Source organism: Halichoerus grypus, chromosome 15 (assembly GCF_964656455.1).
Source record: "Halichoerus grypus chromosome 15, mHalGry1.hap1.1, whole genome shotgun sequence".
Classification (NCBI taxonomy): Eukaryota; Metazoa; Chordata; class Mammalia; order Carnivora; family Phocidae; genus Halichoerus; species Halichoerus grypus.
In genome coordinates, this window is record NC_135726.1 from 58680092 (window position 1) to 58689335 (window position 9244).

Sequence of the window (9244 nt, forward strand, 5' to 3'; positions counted from 1 at the left end):
CTACCTACCCTCTTGTTCCTATACTTCAACCTGTGTCTTTCTTCTTCTTTTTTTTTTTTTTGATTTTATTTAATTTTTTATTGTTATGTTAATCCCCATACATTACATCAATAGTTTTAGATATAGTGTTCCATGATTCATTGTTTGTGCATAACACCCAGTGCTCCATGCAGAACGTGCCCTCCTCAATACCCATCACCAGGCTAACCCATCCTCCCAACCCCCTCCCCTCTAGAACCCCCAGTTTGTTTTTCAGAGTCCATCGTCTCTCATGTCAACCTGTGTCTTTGAACGTATTTCATTAAGTCCTGTTCCTGTCTCGACCATTCCGACATCGGTTATGCCCTTCTCTGCTTCCGCTGCAACTCGTCTCACCAGAGTCACCGGTGACAAAAAGCATATGAGATGGGAATTTTCATATTGAGGAAATTTTAAAAAAACAAATACATTCTCAAAAGATTAACTGAAACGTTAATAGTAATAACACGTTGAATACAAACAATATGGCTACAAGTAGTAGTATGATTAACGGTACATCTATCGGTTTGAAAACTATACAACTTAAGAAAAATTGTGTGATGATGAAGCAATATCTCAATACTTTTGGGTTATGTTTTATTTTAAAGGAGGAACAAGGCTGTTACAATTGCACTAAGACGGCAATATTGGAAAACCGGTCCCGTGTAAAAAGTAAAAGCAACACAATCAACGAAAATTGTGGTTGGTTTTGTGTTTGAGTATTGAAATTCTGATTATCTTCCCCTTGCTTTTTCAGACCATACAGACAAACCTTCTGTAAGTTAAGACATATCAGTAAACTTCCAGTTTTTTGCAGCCTTTGTACATTTCACAAATGTAGAGAGATTGGGTATCTTTAGCCTGAAAATTTGTGGTAACATTTTTCATTTCAGCCATTATTTCTTAAGTTTCTTTTGTTGGCAGAACCCTCTATGAAGCTTGGCAGTAGTCACTAAGTGAGTCAAATTTACTTTGATATGTATAAGAAATACATTTTTCAATTTCAGATCGGTAATCAACAAACAGATGTCTGCCCGGCATCTAAGTTTAATGTCATAATCTAATTACATAATCTTCAGAAGTAGAAATATAGAATCCTCAGAGACAGAAGGACCCATGTATTCTGCCTTCAATTGTCACAGTGAAGATGCAATACATTTATTTTTTCATTGCTTAGTACTGGAGCAAATTTAAATCTGTAGTCTATTTTAATTTTTTAAGAAGCAGGAGGTTAAATTTCTCTCTCTTATTTTGTTTTTCTTTTTTGGCTATGGATGTCTAATGGTTCCAGCACTATTTGTTTGAAAGGCTATCCTTCCTCCATTAAATTGCTTTTGTACCTTTGTCAAAAATCAGTTCAGGGGCACCTGGATGGCTCAGTCTGTTAAATGTCCCATTCTTGATTCCAGCTCAGGTCATGATCTCAGAGTTGTGAGATGGAGCCCCGAGTGGGGCTCCACAACTAGTGTTAAGATTTTCTTAACACTTAAGATTTTCTCTCCCTCTCCCTTTGCTCCTCTTCCCCTGGTTTCTCTCCCTCTAAAAAAAAAAAAGGAAAAAGAAAAAAATAAGTTCAGATATCTGACAAGGACTTGTATCCAGAATATGTAAAGAACACTTACAATTGACTAACACAAATACAAATAACAATTTAAAAATGGACAAAGGATTCGAATAGACATTTCTCCAAAGAAGATACACAAATGCTCCATAAGCACATGAAAAGGTGCTCGACATTCATAGCCCTTGAGAAATACAAATCAAAACCACAGTGGCATACCACTTAACACCCACTAGGATGGCTAAAATCAAAGTTAGATAACAAGTGTTGGTAAGGATGTGGAGAAATTTAACTCTCATAATGTTGCTGGTGGGAATTTAAAATGATGCAGCTACTTTGGAAAACATTCTAGAAGTTCCTCAAAAAGTTAAGGATAGAGTTACCATATGATCCCAGCAATTTCAGTCCTATGTATATACCTAAGAAAAATGAGAACTTACATACATGCAAAAGTTAGTACACAAATGTTCATAGCAACATTATTCATAGTAGCCAAAGAGTGGAAACAACCCAAGTGCCCATATTATTCAGCCATAAAAAATGATAAAAGTAATAAAGTGCCAATATACATGCTACATGAACGAACCTTGAAAACATTACATTATGTGAGAGAAACCAGTCACAAAGGACCATATATTGTATGAGTCTATTTATATGAAATAACCAGAATACGCAAATTCATAGAGACAGAAAGCATTTTAGTGGTTGCTTAGGGCTGATGGGAAGAGATAAAGAATGACCACTAATGGATACAAGATATCTTTTTGTGGTAACAAAAACACTTTATAGTTAGACTGTGGTGAGTTACACAACCCTGTGAATACAATAAAAAAAAAACACATTAAATTGTACACTTTGAATAGGCAAATTGCATGGTGTGTGAATTATATCTCAATGCAATTGTTAAAAATTGTTAAACATTGTTGAAATTGTTAAAAATTAATTGAGGGGTGCCTGGGTGGCTCAGTCAGTTAAACATCCCATTCTTGATTTCAGCTCAGGTCATGCTCTCAGTTGTGGGAGCAAGCCCCACATGGGGCTCTGCACTGGACGTGGAGCCTGTTTAGGATTCTCTCTCTCCCTCTCCTTCTGCCCCTGCCCTGCTTGCATTTGTGTGCACTATCTCTCTCTCAAAGAAAAATAATAACTAAAAATAAAAATTAGTTGAGCATATTTGTGTGGGCTTACTTCTGGATTCTCTTTTGTTTCATTGACCCATGTTTATATCCCTTTGTCTATGCTACATGGTCTTTTTTTTTTTTTAAGATTTTATTTTTGACAGAGAGAGACACAGCGAGAGAGGGAACACAAGCAGGGGGAGTGGGAGAGGGAGAAGCAGGCTTCCCGCTGAGCAGGGAGCCCGATGCAGGGCTCGATCCCAGGACCCTGGGACCATGACCTGAGCCGAAGGCAGACGCTTAACGACTGAGCCACCCAGGCGCCCCGAAGGACATGCATTTTTAAATATCCACATAAAATTCTACAGAAAAATAAAGATGAACATTTATAATTTAGGGTAGGAAAACAACTTCTGAGCAAAATAAAAGGTAGAAAGAATAAATGAAAAACATTGATTTGCCTCAGTACATAACAATATAAACTCGCTACATGATAAAAGTATTTCCCAGACACTGCCCCTAAATTGATACTCAGTATTTCCACTTGTTTGTCTCACAGACATTTCAATCTATCACATTCCTAACCACCCATTCTTACCTCCAAAGATGTACCCCTCTCAGGTGTTTCTATCTTAGTTAATGACATTTGTTCTTCCAGTTATTCGGCTCAGAATTCCCTGGTGTTATCCTTCACTACTCCTCTTTCTCTTGCTATTTCACCCAATAAATCAGCCAATCCTGTTACTCCAGCTTTAAAATATATACAAAATCCAGGGGTGCCTGGGTGGCTCAGTCAGTTAAGCGTCTGCCTTTGGTTCCAGGGTCCTGGGATCGAGCCCCACCTTGGGCTCCCTGCTCAGCAGGGAGCCTGCTTCTCCCCCCACCCCCGGCCCCAGGCCTCCCCCCGGCTTGTTCTTTCTCTCTGTATCTCTCTCAAATAAATAAAATCTTTAAAAAAATAAAATATATACAAAATCCTACCCCTTTTCACCTCCTCCTCTGGCATCATTCTGTTTCCAGATTAGGCCTGAGGTGGACATTCAGCAGAAGAGGGAGACACTTATGGGAAATGTAGTCCTGATCCCACGAGTCAGAACAAGCAGAGAAGGCAGCTCAGTTTATCTACCTGAGATCTGAGTCCAGTCTGGCCATACTGGCTGGCTACTGGACACAGCCTTACTGGGGGACCTGGGGCTCCACGCCTTCAGCACGTCATGGCTTTGTGGCCCAGCTCGAATTTTTTCCCAGTTAGGTCATCCATCTGCCTGATGTTCACAGCCTCCGGAGGCTCAGCCAACCCACCCCACCCTAAAAGTCTGACCAAAGGCCCTGATGTGAATTCTGTCCTCTGTGGTCATTTCTTGGAAATGTCTGGCCTAGCATAAGCCTGAGATGGCCCAGTGACCTTCTTCTCTGGGAACCCTCACACCTTCTCTTCCAGGTCCCAGCCCAGACTCTCTGTTTGGTTCTGTTTCCATGAGGGCTCGTGGCCTCTGTGATATCATGAGGCAAATGTCTGTCTCCAAAGATGCTTTCTCCAAGGTTCCACCACATTGGAGCCTCCACAATTCAGAGGGCACAGGGAGCATTTCCTCCACCCACAGATACCGAGGTCTTGTTTCGTGGAAATACCAACTCTTCTTCTACACTCTGCCCCACAAATTCTAGTCACTCCGTTTTCCCGAAACTGTTGGTTTGTGTCAACTTAGCAAATCAGTACTATGCCTTGGTTCCTCCTCTTTACTTTGTGGTATGTAATAGGTCTTCAGAGAGAAAGCCATTGCAATTATAGGATCTCATTTATTTCCGTTCTCTCAGGGATCAAAGTCTTGTACTACTTGTTGTCCAATATCTGAAAAGACTTGTTTCCTACACATTATCTAGTTTTTTGTTTAGAGTGTGATGGCATGTTTAGTGCAATTACACTATCATTGTTCAAAGCAGGGAATCCTCCCTGTTTTTTGAGCATTTCCCTATTTTTTTGGCACAAGAAGATATCTCATACTTATCGTGTACTTTCCCTGTCCCAGTCCTAGAATCAAACACTTCTCCAAGAAGCTTTGGTTTCTCTTATTAGCGAATGGTATTTATTTATTTTTTTTTATTTTTTAATTTTTTTAATTTTTTTTAAAGATTTTATTTATTTGACAGAGAGAAAGCCAGCCAGAGAGGGAACACAAGCAGGGGGAGTGGGAGAGGGAGAAGCAGGCTCCCCGCGGAGCAGGAGCCCGATGCGGGGCTCGATCCCAGGACCCTGGGACCATGACCTGAGCCGAAGGCAGACGCCCAACAACTGAGCCACCCAGGCGCCGCGCGAATGGTATTTAGAAACCAAGGTCTGGGCACTAGGTTTATGCTCATTACTACAGGGCATCATTGCTTCCAGGCCCATTCACCAAATAGAAACAGAAAATATAAAAACACATTTTTGAAAGGAAATGATAAGACTTTAATGAGGAAGTTCAAGCTTTTTTATTTTAGAAGTTTTTGATTTACAGAAAAACTGCAAAGATAGTACAGAATCCCCAAATATCCTATATCTAATTTCCCCTACTATTAGCATCTTATGTTATTATGGTGCTTTTGTTACAATTAATGAGCCAACATTGAAACATTATTAACTAATGTCCATACTTTATTCATATGTAGTTTTCATAGGTTTTTTTTTTTTTTTTTTTTTTTTTTTGACAGAGAGATAGAGAGAGAGAGAACAAGTAGGCAGAGAGGCAGGCAGAGGGAGAGGGAGAAGCAGGCTCCCCGCCGAGCAGGGAGCCCGATGCGGGGCTTGATCCCGGGGACCCTGGGATCATGACCTGAGCCGAAGGCAGCCGCTTAACCAACTGAGCCACCCAGGCGCCCCATTTTCATAGTTTTTATCTAATATCCTTTTTCTGTTCCAGGATCTCATTCAGGATACATTATTTTTAGCAGTCATGTCCCGTTACGCTCCTCTCGGTTGTGATGGTTTCTCAGACTTTCTCTGTTTTTAATGACCTTTACAGTTTTGAGGAGTTCTGGTCAGGTGTTATGTAGATTGTTTCCTGAATTGTCATTTGTCTGATGTTTTCTTATTATACTAGGGTTATGTGTTTTGGAGAGCAAGACCACAGAGGTTAAATGCCATTTTCATCACATCTCATCAAGACTATGAACTATGAAAATGACATCACTATTGATGTTAACCTTGATCACCTGTGTGAGATAGACACCAAATTTTTTTAAAATTTTTTTATTGTTCTGTTAATCCCCATACATTACATCATTAGTTTTAGATATAGTGTTCCATGATTCATTGTTTGTGCATAACACCCAGTGCTCCATGCAGAACGTGCCCCCTCAATACCCATCACCAGGCTAACCCATCCTCCCACCCCCCTCCCCTCTAGAACCCTCAGTTTGTTTTTCAGAGTCCATCATCTCTCACGGTTCGTCTACCCCTCCGATTTCCCCCCCTTCATTCTTCCCCTCCTGCTACATTCTTCTTCTTTTTTTTTTCTTTCTTAACATATATTGCATTATTTGTTTCAGAGGTACAGATCTGAGATTCAACAGTCTTGCACAATTCACAGCGCTTACCAGAGCACATACCCTCCCCAGTGTCCATCACCCAGTCACCCCATCCCTCCCACCCCACCCCCCACTCTAGCAACCCTCAGTTTGTTTCCTGAGATTAAGAATTCCTCATGTCAGTGAGGTCATATAATACATGTCTTTCTCTGTTTGACTTATTTCGCTCAGCATAATACCCTCCAGTTCCATCCACGTCGTTGCAAATGGCAAGATCTCATTCCTTTTGATGGCTGCATAGTATTCCATTGTATATATATACCACATCTTCTTTATCCATTCATCTGTTGATGGACATCTTGGCTCTTTCCACAGTTTGGCTATTGCGGACATTGCTGCTATAAACATCGGGGTGCACATACCCTTTCGGATCCCTATTTTTGTATCTTTGGGGTAAATACCCAGTAGTGCAATTGCTGGATCATATGGTAGCTCTATTTTCAACTTTTTGAGGAACCTCCATACTGTTTTCCAGAGTGGCTGCACCAGCTTGAATTCCCACCAACAGTGTAGGAGGGTTCCCCTTTCTCCGCATCCCCGCCAACATCTGTCGTTTCCTGACTTGTTAATTTTAGCCATTCTGACTGGTGTGAGGCGGTATCTCATTGAGGTTTTGATTTGGATTTCCCTGATGCCGAGTGATATTGAGCACTTTTTCATGACACCAAATTTTTAATCATGAGTTTATATCAATCCAACATCACAGGTTCTTTTTTTTTTTTTAAGATTTTATTTATTTATTTGACAGAGAGAGACACAGCGAGAGAAGGAACACAAGCAGGGGAAGTGGGAGAGGGAGAAGCAGGCTTCCCGCTGAGCAGGGAGCGCGACGTGGGGCTCGATCCCAGGACCCTGGGATCATGACCTAAGCCGAAGGCAGACGCTTAACGACTGAGCCACCCAACATCACAGGTTCTTCTTTACCTTCCATCACCCTTTATTTATATCTCTCTTGTGCCACAGTAAAACACTAGCTCCCATCAATACATTTATCCAATCCTACAATGCATACAAAACAGCTTCCAAATCATTACCTCTATGTTACTATGAGGGCAATTTGTTCAGAAGTTGCTTGCAGTTTTTTGGTTTTTGTCTTTATATATTATCTGATATATACAAGGTTATAAATATTCTTTGCCTGTCTTTTGTCTTTGCTTATGTGTATTTTGCCGTACAAAAGTGCTTTAGTTTTACATTCTCAAAGGTAGCAGTCTTTTAAGTCTAGATTTTTCATCTTAACTAGAAAGTCTTTTCACACATCCAGCCTACAAATGAATTCAACTCTGTATGCTTCTGGTACTTGTATGAATTTAGACCTCCGATCAATTTGGAGTTTATTCTTTTGCATGATGTGAAGTATGAATCCAATTTTACTTTTTTCTAAATGACTATCCAGTTATTCCCCAAGGTTATTTATTTATTTATTTATTTATTTATTTTAAGATTTTATTTCTTCATTTGACAGAGAGAGACACAGCGAGAGAGGGAACACAAGCAGGGGGAGTGGGAGAGGGAGAAGCAGGCCTCCCGCTGAGCAGAGAGCCTGATGCGGGGCTCGATCCCACGACCCTGGGATCATGACCCGAGCAGAAGGCAGACGCCCAACGACTGAGCCACCCAGGCACCCCTCCCAAGGTTATTTATTAAAAAGTCCATTTTTACCCCAGTGATTTGCCGGCTATTACACACTAAATTTCCCTTTGTATTTGGTAGTATTTCTGACTTTCCATTTTCTTCTGCTGTCTGACAATTCAAGAGCCAGCACCAGGAAGTTATAATCATGGAAGCTTTTAAAAATTTTTTTGGTATAATTAACACACAGTGTTACATTAGTTGCAGGTGTACAATATAGTGATTCAACAATTCAATACATTACTCAGTGCTCATCAAGAAAAGGGTAGTCTTAACCTCCTTTATCTGTTTCGCCCCTCACCCCACCCACCTCCCCTCAGGTAACCATCAGTTTATTCTCTGTGTTTAAGAAATCTTTTTTCTTTGTTTCTTAAATACTACACATGAGTGAACTCATTCGGTATTTGTCTTTCACTTAGCATTAAACCCTCTAGGTCCATCCGCTAACCTAGAGTAGCTGACATCCTCGAAATGTGCAACAAGGCAGACATGGTCCATCGCAGACAAAATGCTTCAGAGGACGGCACACAAGACCTATTCTAAGGGAAACAGGACCAATTCCAGAAACAGGAGCTCTGGGCTCCGGGCTGGGTCAAGGACCACATGGACAGGGGAGGATTCTTCACTCCGGGACCAGGCCTCACAGGGCCTGACGCGCATGCAGCGCATGGGAAGCTCCCCCACGAGGGACCTCGCCGGCGCAGGCTGTGGAGTCCAGGGCTTCTCACGCTCTCGCACACCGATGCCGAACTACCTGTGGTGCCAGAGGACGTGGCCAGAGCAGTCACCCCACAACGGGAAACTCCTTTTGCGGGGCTCCTGGCTGATGCAGTGGGAAGAGCACGCGACGCTTGCTCTTCAGGTCTTGAGCTCCAGCCCCACCTTGGGTGTAAGATTACTAACAGAAATAAACACATAAAAATAAACTTTCAAACATGTTTGCTCATTCTGCACTCTCCTTCCTAAACTACATTTACTTCAAAACAGATAACAACGTTTAAAATTAGGTATCGGATAAATCCGGGCTTTTTCCTCCCTCGGAACCTTCTGGTAAAATGGCTGCTCCTCGGAAATGATTTAATGAATGAGAAACATTTTCACAGACATTGTGACCGTCTCACACGAGCGTGTACCCAGAGTGGACCGGTACCAGTCATACCCGACGACGGGGTCCGCACCGCACACGATGCACATCGTCCCCGCCACCAGGGACGCGACTGCGCCCACACAGCGCACCCGAGGTGCAGACCGTCCCGGGGGAGCCCCGGACGCCAACGCGCGCCCTCGAGCACTGCCCGCCACCACACGGGAGCACACCGGGAGCACACCCGGGCCCCGCCCACCCGGG